General features: G+C 40.9%; 1 protein-coding gene across 4 annotated transcripts in view; it reads right to left on the bottom strand.

The window, feature by feature from the left end:
* Nucleotides 1-20,520, bottom strand: part of FGGY (FGGY carbohydrate kinase domain containing) — a 544,879-nt gene that overhangs the window by 517,420 nt on the left and 6,939 nt on the right. Inside the window, exon 1 of one of the 4 annotated variants that reach the window (XM_020993098.2) lies at nucleotides 3,264-3,396. The exons of the other annotated variants lie outside the window; for them this stretch is intronic. The gene's annotated coding sequence lies outside the window, so the exon portion shown is untranslated. Of the gene's footprint in view, nucleotides 1-3,263; nucleotides 3,397-20,520 lie in introns of those variants that run through there. 4 annotated transcript variants of the gene reach the window in all.

Genomic DNA, 20,520 nt, shown 5'->3' with positions numbered 1-20,520 from the left:
CTCTCTCTCTCTCTCTCTCTCTCTCTCTCTCCCTCCATTTCTCTGTCTCTCTCTCAGAATCTCTTGTCTGATAAACACATGGTGAGTAGAAGCTTCTGCCAATCTTCCTCCTCCAGATGTGCTATTCAAAGCACAATGCCCCAAAGACAGTCAGAAAATCCCCTAACTCTCATTAGAGCCCTGGTGTAACCACCATATTGGACAAATGCTTCTGACCTGATCAATCCTGCAAGCAAGACATCAAAAAAGAGAAGTTTTCCCATTTAAATTTGCAGTCAGGAAGGCTAAGAGAAAGTTGAGAATGTTGGCTAGCAGATGCATGACAGCTGCTTGTGAGACATAGCAAAAAAAATCAGTGAAGCCGATTCCCTCTCAACAATTTCCCCTCTTTTCTCATTTTAGCTTTGACTCTCACCAAAGGATGGCATTTGAGAGGGAAGTGGGGTAGGCATGAGAGGGGAAAGGGGGAAGAAAGGGAAGGTTTGAATCAGGATAGTTATTCCCTTAATATAAACTTCAGCCCAGACTCTGAGGACAAAGAGGGACTTCAGTTATTCACTCTTCTATTCTTCAGGGCAACACTCTCCTTCTTCTCCTCTACCTCTTAGTTTCCTTCAAAGCCCAGCTCTGGTGGTGCTGCCTACCTTTCCTGATCCTCTAATTACTGCCACATTCTCTATCTTAAGATTCCTTTGTGTTTATTTTCTATTGCTGGACTGTCATGCAGTGGTCCCCCTTGCTTTTTTATTGCCTTTATACCCTAGCACACTACATTGCACGTGATATGGATTTACCAAATGTGTATTGAATTGAATTAAGTACAAATGTACAAGAAGCAAGGAAAATTAGCTCTAAGAGTGGCTGAGATTTTTGGTGCCTTTCTGCCCCCCCCCACACACACATTTTGCCACTGCCCTCTGACTAAGCTAAAGTGGAGGTTTTTGGGGAAGGTCCCTCTCTCTCCCACACTATGGGATGGTCTAGTGATTCAGTCACCCACTGCCTCCTTCAGGCATGACTATTAGCTCCTTCCAAAGCGTCTTCCTTTTCTGAAACACCAATCCTGATGTCAGTTCTTTTCATTTCTCTCCCTCCAGCAAAACCCATCACCATTTCCAACTCTCACTTCCCATCAACTCCTATGATTTTATACATGCTATGGAATCAATATAGATTTGATGTCATTGCTAAGGCCACCCGCCATATGCAGGCAGCCCACAACCAATGTGAGCCTAGTGGGGTAACAATAACACAGCATATGATACAACACGGATGTGATAAACCTTTTAAAAATCTCAAATACATACAGAGCCATTTGTTTTCACCATTCTTAGCTGACATTTTTTCCCTGTAATAGGTTATTAGGAGTTTAATGGGAGTGATGGTCATGGGGATTCGGTCAGGCCTCAGAAGTCATGGAGTTGATGAGTGGAACCATAAGGAAGTACATATGATTGACACATCACTTCGAACTCATCTTCCATTTCTCTGAGTAACACATGTTAACTAAACCTTTCAGAGAGATCGCAGAATAAAAATAATTCCTAAGTGAAACAAAGAGAAATGAAACAGCACTGATCTTGATTTCTCCACATCTAAAACCCATAAGCAAAGGCCTGCTGGCCCCTGAGGTTGTTCAAGGGGCAGGCGCCCTGAAACATGAACCCTACCTCTTGAAAAAACACTGCCAGGTGCTGAGAGGCTTTGCAGCCACACAGTTCACTCATGAATCCCCTGACATGTCATCTGGCTCCAAACGAGAGCCCCTCATCTCTGGGCTTGAAGGACTGTTCCCCAGGATAGCAAAGCCTGACCCAAAAGATTTCTCAGTCATGCAAGCCTGCAGACCTCAGACATTTAAAAAAAAGTCAGCTCCCAAGTGGGAGACATCACACTCTCTTGTCTTTTACCAACTTTTGCCTGGGAAGTGAAAGCCACATCCTTCCTGATCACTCCCTCCCTCCACCCTGTTCTTCACTGGTAGTGAAAGGCTGCGCCTTTCATTTCCTTAAACTTCTAAGCAACTTTGAAACTTCTGTGGGAAACTAAAGGGAGCATCGAAACATGGAGGAGAGGAGGAAACAGTGGCATGGGACGCATGAATTGAGTAATACAGGCAGGCAACAGGCATTTATTACACACTAGGCTCTGTGTTAGACCCTGGGAATAGGAAAAGGCCAAAACAATACTTTTCCTCAAGGTGCCTGCACCCTGATGGGGGAGGGTAAACGACTACGTACAAATAAGAGAATTACAGAACAAGTTGGCGGAGAACAGGAGAAGGAAGGCATTAGCTTTTAAGGGGGATCAGGAGAGGCTTCTTATAGAAGATAGGATTTTGGTTGAGACTTGAAGGAAGCCAGAGGAAATTGAAGGAAGCAGGAAAAAAAAGGTGGGGGAGTGATGGGAAGTGAGAGAATCCACACTGCATCTTACTTGTATGCCCTCACCCCACCCCAGCACCGGGGCCTGTGAACCTTCTTGGCATGGCTCCTTAAAAGAATCCAGAACAAAACATGGCTCTTCTTTGTGCTATCAGAAGGAACAAGGCTCCTTTTTGAAATCTGTTGAGGATCAAACAGCTGCTATGTATGATCAATATTTATATGGTTCATTAAATAGCAGTCTGAATAAATATTATTAGAAATGTCCCCACAGGAAACTTCAATTCTTCAAAAAACATGCTAGCTGTGGGCAGGCAGAAAGAAAGAAAAAAAGGAAGGGAGAGATGGAGGTGGAGGAAGGAAGGAAGGAAGGAAGGAAGGAAGGAAGGAAGGAAGGAAGGAAGGAAGGAAGGAAGGAAGGAAGGAAAGAGGAAGGAAGGAAAGGAGGAAGGGAGGAAGGAAGGAGAGGAGGAAGGGAGGGAAGGAAAGAGGGAGGGAGGGAGAAAGGAAAGGAAAAGAAAGGAAAGGAAAGGAAAGGAAAGGAAAGGAAAGGAAAGGAAAGGAAAGGAAGGAAAGGAAAGGAAAGGAAAGGAAAGGAAAGGAAAGGAAAGGAAAGGAAAGGAAAGGAAAGGAAAGGAAAGGAAAGGAAAGGAAAGGAAAGGAAAGGAAAGGAAAGGAAAGGAAAGGAAAGGAAAGGAAAGGAAAGGAAAGGAAAGAAGAAGAAGGCCATGGTAGATAAAGCATTATAGCTATTCAACGAAAGGAACAAACCCCATTTTGAAAATGGGGGGCTAGGAGGCTGGGATTTTTAAAATAAATGATTGAATTTCAGGGGATTGGTTCACTAAGGTCACAATTATCCAGCCTAGATCAGCTTACCTTCCCTTACTTCCTGATTCCTAAATGCTGGTCTTCTCAAGTGTCTAAGATAGAGAAGGCCTTTAAATCCAGGGGTCACTTGTTGGCTGGCTCTGGGATATTTCTCCACTCTGGGGAAGATCTGGTGGCTCTGTCTGTGGAAAGATCAGGTGCTGGCAAGGAACAGCCCATGTTCCTCTAAACTTTAACCTTTGGAACTCCATGGACTGCTCATTCAAAGTACACATGGAGTATGACTGCTGAGCCTTAGAATGAGTAGCCAAGGACTAAATGACGGACATGGAACATGGAGGATGACGCCTGGAGTCTGCCTAACAGTGTGCACTGTTCCAGAGTAGAATAAACAGAATGCCCTGGGAGGGCACTCCAAGCCTCACTGATGGGCTTCAAGCAAAGGCTGGATGACCATGGATGGAAAGGAAAGAATGAGGATTCATTTTTTAGGTATGGGTGAGACTAGGCATCCTCTGACACACTGGGCCTGGAGTCAGGAAAACCTGAGTTCAAATCCAACCTCAAATTCCACCTGGCTATGTGACCCTGGTCAGTCACTTACCCTCTGTAAGCCTCACTTTTTTCGAAATAACAGCACCTACCTTACAGGGTTATTGTGACCATAAAATGAGATAATATTTATACAGTCTTTTGCACATAATAGGTACTTTTAAAATGCCAGCTATTATTATCAGTGTGGAAAGAATGCTGGGAGAGTAATCAGGAGACCTGCTGATATATAAAGAGAAGGATTCTAAGAATCTGAGGTAAGGAAAGGCCCCTCCCAAGCTCTACCTTCTACCTGAATCCTTTCCTCCAGTCTCTCCTCCATTCCTAGCTGCTAGTACCCTCCCTCCCTAAACAGCCTTGTAACTACTTGGAGTTTATTTTTACATATATTTAGGTACATGGTGACTCCACCAATAAAATGAAAGCTCTTTGAGGGCAACATTCTGGATCCTCAGGTCCCAGAGTGGCTGTTGTCTCATGGATGGATAGATGGATGGATGGATGGATTCTAGGCTCATTGCTCTCTCTAGCACACCACATTGACTCTCCAATACTTTTCAGGGTGTCCACCACCAGCAGTACTACATAGGGGCTCAGGGAGATTAAGGAAGAGCTGACTGTCCAAGTAGAACAGAGCTGCCTTGGAAAAGGGCAATGCCCTGGGAGTGCCAGCAGACCTGGGCCTGACTAGAATTGCTTTGGTCACTGACTGTCACTGTGTGGCCCTGGGCAAGTCACTTTATGTTATTGAGTCATACCTTTGTCTCTTCATTTGTAACATGAGGGGATTGGACCATTAGAGCACTGTTCATTTGGGGCATCAAATTTTGGTCAACCAAATTGACCACCCCAGAAGATAAGGAGAATGGTAGGGGAACTGAAGCACATAGGAGAGAAGAAGGACCAGTGAAGGAACTAGTGAAGCTCAGCCGAGAGAAGAGAGGATTTGGAGAAGGAGGGTATGGCCATCACACCTGTTTTGAGTTGTTTGAGCAGCTACTAGGCAAAAGAGGGATTCTGCTTTTCCTCCTGGGCCCCAAAGAGCAGAAATAGGAAATAAGAATGAAAGTTATTCCATATGTAGTCAGAAGAAGATTCAAAATTCAAATACAGGTCTTCCAGCTTTATTATTATTGCTAGCATAGTGTACAACTTTCTAGGTTTCAGAGAAGATGCTAATCTATATCGGCAGAGAGACTTTTCTCATCTGGGAGTTCCTGCTCTCAGTGAACTCACAGGGGATTCCTTTCCTGTGTGGGTTAGACTAGATAGCCGCGCAGTAGGATATTAGGAGGTCTGCCTACCTTTTTCTTCCAGACATTTTGATTTGATATAAAAAGGTCTTAATATTTATAGCCATTAAAAATGGAATGAAATTGAATATTTCATCACAGGAGATCTTGAAGTAGGGATTGGAGGATTCCTTGTTAGAGATGTCATAGTAAAAGGTTGCTGTCCAGACAGGAGTGGAACAGACCTACCTATGAACCTGGAAACAGATGAGACATAGCCAGATAATTTTAAGATTGTAAAGGAGTCATCAGATCCAGCCCCCTGTCTCCATGCCTATCCAGAGCTGCCCACATTGACAGCTTTTTGGCAAACTCATATTTAGACTTTCTTTCTTTGCAGGATTCCCTGGATTAGGTGTAGGAAAGTCTGACTTATTAACTTTTCACTTCATGCTTTTCCATTTTAATATCCAATGTAGATTCATTCTTGATTAAAAGGGATTTGGGCTCAAATGTCACCAAACAGCTATTTATCTAACTTTGGCATGGCCTGCAGATACCCAGGATTCAGAGGGGCTTTTCTGAGTGTGATGATCTATAAGTACAGTGTTAACAAGCAGGTAATTGGGCCTTCTGCTCTTCTGGCCCTTTTTTCCTGCACCCCAGGTCCTTCTTATTCCCTAGAATATCTGGAAGGCCAAGGGCAAAACAGCTGGGGGTTACAGCAGGTCAGTGAGGAAGAGGGAAGGAACATTTGGAGTGCCAAGTCTCATCATTCTCCCCTCCCCATGTCATGTCTAAAGAAGCCTGCATTTAAAGCCGGAGGAGCTGGGTTTGATGTCAGCCTCTACTTCTCACTTTGTACCTAGCCTTGGCCTATATGTCCTTCAGCCTTGCCGAGCCTTAGTTTTCTCACAGATAGCACAAGACAGAGTAGCGAGGGCCCTGGACTAGGCCAGGGCCTAGTCCACTGACTGGCTGTGTAAGCCTGAGACAAATCACTTCATTTCTTGGATTCTTAGTTTCTTCATCTGTAAAACGGGGATGTTGGGTTCTACAGCCTCTAAATTCCCTTCTAGCCCGAAATCTACGATCTAGGAGATGTAAGATGGTTCTTAACCTGGGATCTGTGAACTTTTTTCTTTTAACACATTAATGACTACATTGCAATAAAATTGATTTCCCTCATAATCATCTGTATTTGAGCTTATATTTGTTTAAAAACATGATTCTGAGAAGAGGGCCATGGGCCTTACCAGACTACTGGAGGGGACTAGGACACCAAAAACTTTAAGAACCCCTGCTCTAAGAACATGTGACTGCCACATCTAAGCACACGCTGTTTCCCTCCCCCTCCCATCTCCCTATTTCCCCATTCCTGGCATCAACCCCTCCAGCATCCATACTCAAGGCCCTCTTTTCCTACTCATCCCTCAAGACCAGCTTAAGTCTAAGTTGGAGGAAAAATATTGGCAAATTAGAGCACGGTCAGTAGAAATGGACCTGAATAGTAAAGGGACTGGAGGCCAACAGAACCGAGGATTGACTGGAAGGAACTTGGGAGATTTTCAAACCCTGAAGAAGAGAAGACTTATGGGAAACATCTAATTGGTCTCTAAGTCTTTGAATGGTTGTTCTACACAGGCTGAACTAGCCTTGTTCCACTTGGTCATAGTAGGAAGAAGCAGAAACAATGGGTAGAATTTTCAAAGAGGCAGGTTTAAGATTACTTTAGGGAAATGCTGCCCATTAGAGCCAGAACAAAGTGGAATGTGCTGTTTGAGGAGGCAGTGGTTACTGCCTCACTAGTGGCCTTCCAGCTATGGCTGGATGACTTCATGGTCAGGGGAGGAAGAAAGGATATCTATATTAAAGTACAGATTAGACTAGCCAGCCTTGGAGTTCTCTTCCAACTCTGAGGTTCCAATAAGTTTTTGTAAAGTCTTGCCTCCTCTCAGCCTTCATTAGCAAGGGGCTGGAGAAGGAAATGGCTAACCACTCCAGTATCTCTGCTAATCAAACCCCAGATGAGGTCATGAAGAGGTGGACACAATTGAAACATGCAAGGGGCTAGATCACTCCCTTCTGGCTCTGAATATTATAACATAGGTCTTCTCTGAACTCTCTCTGCCCTTCTTGTCAGGACCGTATCATTCAGGATTCAGTTGCTCTTTTTGTATATAGAAACAACTGATGTGATTTTAGCTTCATCTACCACAATAGATTATAAACTTCTTATGTGGAGAGAAAGTATGACATGGTAGAGGGACATCCTGAATGGCTCTTACATTCCACTGGGGAAGACAACATGCACATATATTAATATATACAAAAGAAGTACAAGGTAATTTGGAGCCAGAGTCTGGGAGGTGGAAGAGAGGGAGGGTCATAAGATCGTAGATTCAAAGCTGGAGAGGCCCTTTAAAAAAGCCATATCTATGAATCAATGTTTGAGCCAGTCTTCAAAGTGAACTAGGGATTCCAAGAGGTGAAGGCAAGGAGGGAAAGCATTCCAGGCATAATTAAAGGGCTTTCATCTCCCACCTGAATTAATGTAATCATGAGTTTATGGTAATCACCACAGTTAGAGAGGGTAGCTTATGAAAGGCAGGGAGACAAGGACAGAGCAATGATGATGATGATGATAATAATAATAATAATAATAATAACAAATCCATCAACAAACATTTCTTAAGTTTCTGCTATGTAGCATGTGTTAAGCACTGGGGATACATGGACAGTGAAACAATTCTTTTCAATATATTTACATTCTAATGGGTGAGACAAGTACATATGCATATTTTATATGTGTGTTTGTGTGTATACAGAATAAATAAAAATCAATACAAAGCTGTTTAATTCCAAGTAGATTGAAAAGAAGAGCACTAGAATTTGGGAGGGATCAGGAAAGGATTCTAGGTAAATCTATGTAGCACTTTATCATTAAGTATAGATGGAAATGAAACCGGGGTGGAAGCACCCTTCTCTCACCCTTTGTCAAATGAGATAGACCTTTAAGGTGGCTTCCGGTTCTACCATTTGATGTACTTATCATTATTTCTTGGTGCAGCAAAGTAAAGGATAAATGACCTCATCCAAGGGCCAGAAATGGAGGTGGGAGGGTTAGGTGTGATTGCCTGAGATGACTAGTACTTGCATTATCTTGAGAGATTCAAAGAAAGGAGAGCTCCCAGCATGCAGGGCAGACTTTCTGTGGAGAATCTACAAGAGGACATGGACATGAGCTGCAAGGGAAATAGAGAGCATGGCTGGGTTGCAATCAGTTTGCACTGGATGGACTTTCTACATGCATGAGATCACAGATCTCACTGGAATACAAAAGAGTAAGCTGAGTTTAAAGAACAATCCACTCTTCTCCTCTAATACTTAATCATCCCTCCTTCCTACACCATTCCCACAACCATGCCTTAAAGATTCTAGAAGCAGATAGGTGGTGCAGTGGATACAGCACCAGCCTAAAGTCAGGAGGACCTGCGTTCAAATCTGGCTTCATACCAAACACTTGACACTTACTAGCAGTGTGACCCTGGGCAAGTCACTTAACCTCAATTGCCTAAGAAAAAAAAATTCTATTGATTACATAAGTTTTTCTCAATGTCCACATCAGATACACTCCTGGAATATTGAAAGCCGACCAAAGGAGAAGCAACCTTTGCTGGGTGGAAAGCTGGGCTTGGAGTCAAGATGCCTGGGAGCAAGTCCTTCCTTTAAAACATGGCCATGTGACACTAAGTCACCAGATTCTCAGTGACTCCAGGCAACTGTCTTCTACTCCATATTACATTCAGATCTGTGTTGGCAGAGGAAGCTCCTTGCACCAATGAAATCCAAGGCTCAGACACACAAAATCAAAGGTGTGTCATCATGGCCAGGGTGAAAGGAAGAGGAAATAGTTCATGGCCACACAACTTATAGGAACCTCTGTAAAGGTTTGACTTGATAAGTTCAAGGTCACCATAGGGTGCATATGATAATATCGAGAGCTGGAAGGTCATTAGAAATCATCTAATCCAACCCCTAATTTTACATATGAGGAAACTGAGGACCATGAAAGGGAAAGTGACTTGGGATGACTGGACCACTGTAACAAAGGTTGTAAAGGACAGAGGTAAGATTCAAACTCATTAGGGCACACCACAAATTAGGCCACAAATAGGTAACTGAGTTATGGAATTTTTAGAACTGGATGCATCTCAGAACTCATTCTTTCCCATATTGTACAATGGAGGCCCAGAGAGAATAAAGGAGCTTCCAAAGGCCACTCTCTCACTCCAGCTGGAACAGATGATATTAGAACTCAGTTCACCCAACTCCCAGGCCACTGGTCTTTGCACCATGCCAAGCCATCACATCATAACCTCTGACTTCCACAGAAATGGAAATATTGGCCCACAGAGAGTCTGCTGGTAACAGTCAAGAAGAGAACCTAGGTCATCTGCTCCCAGTCATTACTCTTACCAAGAGGCCAGAGATTAAGTGCTTTAAAGTGGGTCCGGTTTTAATTTCTAAACTGGACTCATCCTTAAAAGACATGTACATTTCTTTGACCTGAAGGCTTCAAAGAAAACTGTCCTGGGAATCTCTTCACTTTTTAAAGCAGGTATCCCTCCCCACTGAAGGCACCTAGATGACCCACGTTACTCAATTTACTTTTGTTGTTGCTGGTTGAGTGTGGGTGTCCTGGGATTTCATCATTGTAGGGGATGGTGACATAAAGAACTTGGTAAACTCCCAGCAAGAAATCTCCTCCCACCCATGAAGATTTGCACCTGCACTGTCACTTTAAGCCTTAGAGAATTGCCTAGGACACTAAGAGGCTAAATGACTTGTCTAAGGTTACACAGCTAACATGTGTCAGAGCCAGGAATTGAACTCAGGTCTTCTTTACTTCAAGTACAGCTGTACCCATTATGCCCCAGTGCTGTTCATGACTTATTTTAAAAGAGGAAAAAAGCTCCATATCAAACTCACTTTTTTCTCCTTTTCTCTTTACAATAATAATAACAGCTAGCATTTATAGAGTACTTTAATGTTTGGGAAATGCTTTCACAAATATCTGATTTTATCTTCACAACCACCCTGAGAAGTAGGTGCTGTTATTATCTCTACTTTACAAATGAGGAAACTGAGGCAGTCAAAAGTTAAGTGATTTGTCCAGGGTTACATAGCAAGTGAAGCTGGATTTGAATGCAATTCTTTTTGAGTCCAGGTTCAGTGCTCCATGTGCTGTGGTGCCCCCTAGCTGACAATAACAATGACAATGACAAGATGGCAAGGGTAAATAGTGGAAAGAGCTCAGCCTTGAGAAGTAGGAGATCTGAACACATGTGAGTTACGCCAGTGTCTCATTGGCTCTGCATTCAGAAGACCTGGGTTCAAATCTCAGCTCTGGTGCGATCTCAGGCAAATTAATTAGTCTTCCTGGACCTTGGTTTCTCTTCTGTTAAAGGATGGGATTGGATTAAATCACATCTGAGGTAATATGTGTGCATGCATATATGTATGTATGTGTATATATACACACATGTGTGTATGTATGTAGATGAATGTGTATATAATGTACATGTATGTATGTGTGTATGTATGCCTATTATACATATGTATGAATGTGTATATATGTATGTATGTATATAGATGTGTGTGTGTATATAGAATCTTATGGTTCTATGAACCATGTTAAGCTGTGTGAAGCTGTCATTTCACCTCTTAACCTCAGTTACCTCATCTGTAATATAAGGAATTTCGTATAGATGATACTAAAGGTCCCTTGTGTAGAACACTACACTGGAAATCAGGAAGACCCAAGATTGTATTTGGCTTCAGATGACCACCAGCTGGGTAACCTTGGAAAAATCATTTTGCTATTGACCTTCTGGAGATGGAGCCAAGATGGCAGAGTAAAAGCAGTGACTTGCTTGAGCTTTCTCCAAAACTCCTCCAAATACCTAAAAAATGTTTCTAAACAAATTCTAAAGCAGAAGAACCCACAAAAAGACAGAGTGAAGCAAATTTCCAGCCCAAGACAATCTGGATGATTGATCAGAAAGGTATATTTCTCCAGGCAGGGACAGGAGTGCAGTGTAGCTTGGGAGCATAGGCCACAGCAAACCTAGAGCAGGACTGAATCACAGGCAGCTGTGGTGGTTTCCAGACTTCTCAACCCATGAACGCCAAAGACAACTTAAAAGGTCAGTGGGAAAGGTCTGTTTCTGCGGTGAGAAGGGAACTCTCAGAGTCAGTTCCAGAGTGCGGGTGCCAGGGCGGTGGCTACATCCTGAGCTTCCAGCCTACAGACTGAGGGGGAATAGAGTGGCTGATCAGAGGGGGATTGCAGGGATCTCTCTACCAGTGCTGAGGCAGGAATCTCTTGCTTTGGATTTGGGTCACAGTTCTGGGTGGCAGTCCCGGGACGAAGAGGATGCTGACATGGTGGAGCTTGTAGTGGCTGTGGAGAGGAAACCTTCCTCATGGTTCCAGGACTTAAAGGAGTGGTTGTGGTCACTAATACACCACAGCACAGGCCAGGAAAGGAGTAAACACTCGCCCCTTATCATACCAACTTGCAAGAATTGAAAATTTACAGGTCCCTACAAGTATCTCTGAAAACAGCTGTATAAACCCCCAAAGCTTGGGACAGTACATTCTCCACATTGGAAGCAGACTCTTACTTAACCAAGAGTTTAAAACTCAAATAATTGGCCAGGATCATGAGCAAGCAGCACAAAAAGAGTGATACTATATTATCTTACTTTGGTGACAAACAAGATCAAAACATACAACCAGAAGAAGACAATAAAATCAAAGCTCCTGTATCCAAAGCCTCCAAGAAAAATATGAATCAGTCCCAGGCCTTGGAAGAGCTCAAAAGGGATTTTGAGAAGCAAGTAAGAGAAGTAGAGGAAAAACTGGGAAGAGAAATGAGAGTGATGCAAGAAAATCATGAAAAAACAAGTCAACAGCTTGCTAAAGGAGACCCAAAAAATACTGAAGAAAATAACACCTTAAAAAATAGCCTAACCCAAATGGCAAAAGAGGTCCAAAAAGCCAATGAGGAGAAGAATCCCCTAAAAAGAAAAATTGGCCAAATGGAAAAGGAAGTCCAAAAGATTACTGAAGAAAATACTTCCTTAAAAAATTGAATAGAGAAATTGGAAGCTAGTGACTTCATGAGAAATCAAGACACTGTAAAACAAATCCAAATGAATGAAAAAACAGAAAACAATGTGAAATATCTCATTGGAAAAACAACTGACCTGGAAAATAGATCCAGGAGAGAGAATTTAAAAATTATTGGACTATCTGAAAGCCATGATCAAAAAAAGAGCCTAGACATCATCTTTCAAGAAATTGTCAAGGAAAACTGCCCTGATATTTTAGAACCAGAGAGCAAAATAGAAACTGAAAGAATACACTGATCTCCTCCTGAAAGAGATCCCCAAAGGAAAACTCCTAGGAATGTTGTAGCCAAATTGCAGAGTTCCTAGGTCAAGGAGAAAATATTACAAGCAGCCAGAAAGAAACAATTCAAGTATGTGGAAACACAATCAGGATAACACAAGATTTAGCAGCTTCTACATTAAAGGACACAGGGCATGGAATATAATATCCTGGAGGGCAAAGGAGATAGGATTACAACCAAGAATCACCTACCCAGCAAAACTGAGTATAATCCTTCAGGAGGAAAAAATGGTCATTCAGTGAAATAGAGGACTTTCAAGCATTCTTGATGAAAAGACCAGAGCTGAATAGAAAATTTGACTTTCAAATACAAGACTCAAACAAAGCATGAAGAGGTAAACAGGAAAGAGAAATCATAAGAGATTTATTAAGGTTGAACTGTTTACATCCCTGCATGGAAAGATGATGTTTATAACTCATGAGACCTTTGTCAGTATTAGGGTAGTTGGAGGGAAAAAATTATGTGTAGATAGATGATAGATAGATAGATAGATAGATAGATAGATAGATAGATAGATAGATATAGATAGAGGGCACAGGGTGAGTTGAAGATGAAGGGGTGATATCTGGAGAATAAAATTAAGGGTGAGAGAGGATTATACTAGGAGAAGGAAAGGGAGAGGTAGAATGGGGTAATTATCTCACAAAACAGAAAGAAAAGGTTCTTACAGTGGAGGGGAAACAGGGAAGGTGAGAGGGAATGAGGAATCTTATTCTCATAGGATTTGGCTTAAGGAGGGAATAACATACACATCAATTGGGTATGGAAATCTGTCTTACCCTACAGGAAAATAGGGGAGAAGGGGACAAGAGAGCAGGGGGTGATAGAGAGAAGGGCAGATTGGGAAAGGGGTAATCAGAAGAAGTACTTCTGAGGAGGGACAGGGTCAAAAGAAAGAATAGAATAAATGGGGGGGGCAGGATAGGATTAAGGGAAATAAAGTTAGTTTTTCACATGTCTATTATGGAAGTGTTTTGCATAACTGCACATATATGGCCTGTATTGACTTGCTTGCCTTTTCAATGAAGGTGGGTGGGGTGGGAGGAAGAAAGAAAATTTGGAACCCAAAGTTTTAAAAACACATTTAAAAAACAGTTTTCTTATGCAACTGGGAAATAAGAAATACAGGAAATGGGGTACAGAAGTCTATCCTGCCCTACAGGAAAATAGAAGGGGAAGGGGATAAGAGAAGGGGGGAGAGATAGAAGAGAGGGAAGACTAGGGGAAGGGATATTAAGAATTCATGCCATGTTGGGGTGGGGGGAGGGGCAAGATGGGTTGAAAATTTGGAACTCAAAATCTTGTGGAAGTAAATGCTGAAAACTAAAAATAAATAAATTTATATCAAAAAAAAAAGAAAAAAAAGAAAATCCATGTAAAAAAAAAAGAAAAGAAAGAAAAATCTTTTTGCCTCTCTCAGACTCAGCTTCTTCATCTGTAAAATGGGGATAATAATAGCACCCGCCTCACAGAGTTGTGACACCCAAATGAGATAATGTATACTGTACTTTGCAAACTTTCAAGCTATATAGAAATGTTTGCTATTGTTATAATAATTATTTCTCTATGACCTATTGGACAGATGGCAAGATCAAAGCACAAAGACATGACTATGGGCACATAGCTATAAGCTGGATCTTTAATATAATTCAATGCAATATATATTTATCAAGATCCTGTGCTGGGCACTGAGGTTATCAAACCCATGAGATCCTAAGTATCCTATAAAGTCACTAGAGAATAGGTCTTGAAGGTTAGTCTCTTCAATCAATCAATAAACATTTGTTAAGTACCTACTATGTGCCAGGTACTATGCTAAGTGCGAGGGATACAAAAAGAGGAAAAAGACATTCCACATCAAAGCCCTCTCCTTTGAGTAGCCCTGTTCCAATCTTGCCCACTTTCCCAACCTCAGCACGGGACTTTCCAGTCCCTAACCACCCCGGCTCACAATGACCCCTTTCTTCCTAGAACTTGAACACCAGTTATTGTCTTTACCCCTAAGCTAGAACTTATAATACAGTATTTCCAAGTTTTTACATAAGTTTTCATGCGTATACAACATGTTTTCTTAGCTACGCTAAAAGTTCCTTGAGAGTGTCGATCATGTCTCTGAATGCTCCTTCCAGTGCTGAGGATATATAAGATCAGTCAGTCAGTCAATAAACATTTATGAAGCACCTACTATGTGCCAGACACTTTGAGATGATGAAGATGATAATTAAGAAGAAGGAGGAGGAGGAGGAAGAAGAAGAGGAGGAGGAGATGGAGCCACAGCAACAGCAGCAGCTGATATTATATAGCACTCGCTATGCAGCAGCCACTGTGCTAAGTACTTCACAATTATTATCTGATTTGATTCTTACCACAACCCTATGAGATAGACGTTATTATTATCCCCATTTTACAGATGAGGAAACTGATACCAACAGGTTAAGTAACCTGCCTAGGGTCACACAGCTAGTGTGTGGGGGCAGATTTACATTCTGGTGTTTCTTACTCCAGAATGGGTATTCTATCCACTGTACTACTTAACTGCTTCAGTATTTTGGCTGGGGCAAAAACAGTACAGTAGCATGAAGCACTCTGGAAAACTCACTAAGCCTAATCTTAATAGGGAAATCCAAGAAAAAAAATCACAGTGAATCATTTTTCCAGACCAAGTTGGCATAGGGATATGGAAGGAAAGGTTTGTGGACACTGGGGATGGGGACTGGCCAGGAGCACATCATACAAAACATGCTAACACAGGAAAAGACTATCCACAACAGAAAAAGGAGGTACTAGACCCAGACGGGGCACTCTGACAGAATCACGTGCCGACCAGAAACTGCATCACTCACTACCCAGTTCCAAGTCACAGATCCAGGATGGGCCAAGGAGGGTATTTATACCTAAAGGTCACAGGACCTAGAAAAAGGAGGAAGTTCAGAAGCAAGTAGCAACTTGCTCTGGTTAAGATCCCAAAAGGAGAGAGGGTAGCTTCTACCCTGTCTGAAGATAAAGAGGAATGTCCAGGGCAGGAATCTCAAGCCAAATGGGAGCCTATAGTTCTGTCACTCTGGACAAACAGATCCTCCCAGCTAACTAGTAATGACTCAGCCCAATAGCATTCTATTGTTGCCCAGATCCAGCTCAAGAACTTGTAAAGCTCAGAACAGGAGGACAGCAATCAGATGGTGTCTTGGATCAGATAGAGCACTTTGGGAGCACTAAAAGCTTACAAGTCCTCAGCCTGTCCTCTACCTGAGATCATAGAATAACGCAACACTCAACATTCCATTGAAGGAGCAACAAAAACAGACAAGACCTTCCTTCCCAAAGGGTTCAGAAATGTGCCCTTACATCAAATCTGAAGTCAGGAAAGAGGTTGGAAAGAGAAGAAAACAAAGAGAGGGAAAAGGATCCCACTCTAAAAAACTATTACTATTACAGAGACACTCAAGACACAAACATGGCAGAAGAGATTAACTTTAAAACATCTACAAAGTCTAAAAGCAAAGCACATCTGTGACACAAATTCGACTAGAACTCTGGGATGAGATGAAACAAGAGTTAAAAATGTTGTTCAGTTTTATACATATATACATACAAAACCTTTTCCCGGGAATAAACTGCCTGAAAATTAGAATGGACCAAATGGAAGCCAATGACACCATGAAACCGTAGAAACAAAAGGATTAGAACAAAATCAAAAGATAGAAGATAGAAAAAAAACCAAGATATTTCATAGCAAAAACCACTCAACTGGAAAACACATCAAAGAGAAGAAAATAAGAATTACTGAACTACCTGAATACCATTACTCTTCCCCCCCACACACACAAAAAAAGGACTTAAAAATCACATTTAAGAAACCTTAAAAGAAAAGTGCTCAGATATCTTAGAACCAGAAGACAAAGCAGAAATAGTATTCATCAGCTCCTTTATGTGTTATCTCCTGAAAAACTAATCCTCAAATAAGGAGGCTCAAGAAGATTATATTAAAAATCCAAAGCTTCCAAATCAAAGAAAAAAAAATAATACAATCAGCCAGAAAGAGAGAATTCAAGTACTAAGGAATCACAGTTGAGATCACACAGGATTTATCAGCCTCCACTATAATGAAGCAGAAAGTTTGGAAGGTAATATTAAAGAAGTTAAAGAAATTGCATTACAGCTAAGAATGATTTAAGTAGAAATATATATACGTGTGTGTTTGTGTGTGTATGTGTATGTGTGTGTATATGTATGTGTGTGTGTGTGTATATATATATGTATATATATGTGTATATATGTATATATATATGTATATATATATATATATATATATATATATATGTATGTATGTATGTATATGCAATCTCACAGGGGAAAAAAAAACAGATTTTCAGTGAAATAAAGGACTTCCAGACATTCCTCATTAAAAGACCTGAGCTAGAGAGAAACTTTGAAGTTTAAACATTTCTAAATATATAGCACTTCTAAGGGGCTATGGGAAAGGAAAGCTAGGGAAAAATATCCCTCATCTATATAAACAAGGAGGAAGAGTAAGGGGAGCAGCTAATACTTGAACCTCTCTGAACTGGTCGATGGAGAGGAAAATATACACAGTTGGGTACAGAAATACATTTTACTCAATAGGAAAATAGAAGAGAAAGGGGATAAGAAAAATGAGAAATCAGAATGAAGGTAGATTAAGGGAGGACTTATTTCTAAGCAAAACAAACTTTAAGAATGTACAAAAATATGTGTAGCTCTTTTTGAGGGGTGGCAAAAATGGGAATCTAAGGGAGTATCCGTAAATTGAAGAATAGTTGAACAAGTTATAATATACAAATGTGACAGAATCCTGTTGTGCTATAAGAAATGTTGATGGAAATGGTTTCAGAGAAATCTGGGAAGATTTGTATGAACTGGTGTAGAGAGAAGTGAATAGAACCAGGAGAACAAGTTATACAATGATATAATATAATATAAATTAGGAACTCTAATGACTAACCACCGTTCCAGAGGACTAATGATGAAACATTCTGCTCATCTGCTGACAGAGAGGTGAAGAACTTAGAGGGTAGATAGAATGAGGTATATTATTTTGGATATGGCCAATGGAAAAATTTGTTTTGCTTAACTATACATGTTTGCAACTGGGATTTTGTTTTTGTTTTGATTGCAATGGGAAGGGGGAGGGGTAAGGATAGATAGTGAATTTTTGCTGATTGAAAAAATATGCATAATTTAAAAAACAGCATTCTGAGAGGGGGCCCATAAGATTCACCAGATTGCCAAAAGGAGTCAAGACATAAACAAAGTTTAAGAACATCTGCCCTAAAGGAACAATATTACATGCAATTAGCATTCTGGATGAAATCCATAGCTCTTAGCTCTTACCAGAAAGCCACTCCAATGGAAAAAACACACAAACAAATCCACTAGCCATAATTACCTCTGGCAAGCTCAGGCCAGTTCTAGGTAGGACAACAAGATCAATTTTTCACGGGAGATTATGAAACTCCTTCCTCTGAAACAATCTCCACTCAGGGGTCCATCTGGTTTCCTGACCCATTCCACTGTTGAATCCACTTGTTTGGTCTTGAATTGTAATTTCAGGGCTAAAGGTGACAGTACTAAAAAATGAGGCCTCAAGGATAAAACATTTTGCAACAGAGTCTGCCCTTCCTGAAATAAAAACACATAAAATTCATCAAAAGGAAGCAAGGCCATAGACCACAGCATTAATATCAAGCCATATAAAATGTGCACAGGGCAACCCTAACCTTTGTTAATGCCCTAATCTTGTGTCTTGTCCTGGCAGGCAGCTGATTCTCAGTTTTTGAGGGCTATGACAGGGCAACACCAACTCTGCCAGGCTTCATCACCTAGGAGGAAAAGTTACAAGTCCCTAACTGATGGTGAGTACTGTGTCAAACATCAGAGGACCTTCTTAGCTAAGCAAAGAGAGGCTTTTCACCTTAGAACTCCAGATCTCAAGCTAGAAGGGAGCTCACAGGCCATCTAGTCCAACCCTTTAATTTTTTTTTAAGCAATTGGGGTTAAGTGACTTGCCGAGGGTCACACAGCTAGTAAGTGTCAAGTGTCTGAGGACAGATTTTAACTCAGGTCCTCCTGACTCCAGGGCTAGTGCTCTATCCACTGCACCACCTAGCTGCCTCCCAACACTTTAATTTTACAGATGAGGAAACTGTGGACCAGAGAAGTTAAGGGACAGGATGAGAGATTTATATCTGGAAGAAAACTTGAGGTCATCTAGCTCAAATTCTGCTCATTTTATAAATGAGAAAGTGAGGATATTAAAGGTTAAGTGACTTACCCAAGGTCACACAGGTAGCAATATAAACAATTGGGATTTTAATTTTGATCACATTCCTCCAGGTTCAATGTTATTTCCTTTGTATAACATAGTAACTAATAGAACTCTTGACAAAGACATAGAAGGAGGTATGAGCTGTGTCAGTCAAGAGAGTACCCAGTGACATAGAACCAAAGATATTCTGAATTATAAGACATCAAAAATCAGCCTATCAAAGATGACAAATGGGCTTCGTCAAGGTCATGCTCAACAAGGAACTTTCTACTTGACCTCCCTGCCTCAATTCTCTCTCCATTGTTTTCCATCCTTTAATCAGCTATCAAAGAAATATAAATAATTCTCAAAAGAAGTACAAACTATTAGCAATCACATTAAAGAACCCTCAGAATCACTAATAATAAGAAAAGTATGAGTCAAAAGTTTTACTGCACAATTTAGCTAATTGGAAAAGATGAGGACAGTTAAGTGCTGCAAGGATTGTGGAAAAACTGGCACACTCATACATCTTTGGTGGATTTACGATTTGGCCCAACATTCTGGGAAGCAATTCAGAATTATGGTAAGAAAGTGACTAAAAATGCCCATACCCTTTGGTCCAGATATTGCACTGTTAGGAAGATATTCCTAACTCCCTGTATATACCAAACTAGTTATAATAGCACTTTTTGTAATGAAAGCAAAGAGCTATCAACAAAGTCAATGTCCATCAACTCAGAGATGCCTAAAGAAATTATGTACATGAATATAATGGAATCATTATAGTGACAAATGAAACAATGAATATGATGAACCCAGAGAAGCATAGGAAGAATTGTATGAATGGATGCAGAAAGAAGCCAACAGAATCAGGAAAACAACATACATAATGGCTATGACAATGTTCTTTCCATTTATATCAACAACTGAAACTGAATATTTTGAAATTATAACGACCAGGCTTGGTCCCAAAGAAGTAAAATAAGAAGGCACCTTTTTTTCTTTACAAGATTGGACTATGAGTGTATAATACTCCACACATCAGACTTTTTTAAAAACTTTAATAGGTTTTCAGGATATTTCTTTCTTTCTACTCTTTCTTTTGGGAAAATGACTCATCTGTTTCACCATATTTGATTTCCCCACTTAAAGGAACTTTGAGGGAGGTAAGTTTTAGAACCAGGGCATTGCTTTAGGCAAGAGACGGCATCTGCATATTTAGGACTTGAGAAGGGCTGCAATTGAAGTTCATCTCATTCATCATTATTTCACTAACAATGGCACCGACAACAAGTTTCTGAGAGAACATGATCATTTTCCATCAGGTTAACTTCAGAAGGTCAGAGTATTCCTCTCCCAATATTCCTAACTTCCTTTAATTGCTAGGTTAGCATTTTTTTTTTTGCTGGGCAATGGGGTTAAGTGACTTGCCCAGGGTCACACAGCTAGTAACTGTTATGTGTCTGAGGCCAGATTTGAGCTCAGGTCCTCCTGAATCCAGGGCCGGTGCTCTATCCACTGCACCACCAAGCTGCCCCTAGGTTAGCATTTAATAATTACACATGCACATGTTTACTGTAAATCTTTCTTGAACCCTTTGATCTAACTATCCTGCCATTGGTCACAGGTCATAAGAAAGTCTAAGATACAAAGAAAGGTCCCATATAGAGCAAAAGAAAAAAAAGAAAGAAAAAAGAAAAATCAGAGCAGCATTTTTGTGGTAACAAAAAAAAATGGAAAAGAGATGTGTGCTCA

The sequence above is a fragment of the Phascolarctos cinereus genome, unplaced genomic scaffold, assembly GCF_003287225.1.
Source record: "Phascolarctos cinereus isolate Bilbo 61053 unplaced genomic scaffold, phaCin_HiC Scaffold_5;HRSCAF=322, whole genome shotgun sequence".
NCBI lineage: Eukaryota > Metazoa > Chordata > Mammalia > Diprotodontia > Phascolarctidae > Phascolarctos > Phascolarctos cinereus.
Note: the sequence above shows the minus strand (reverse complement) of the source record. Positions and strands in the feature narration are given on the sequence as shown.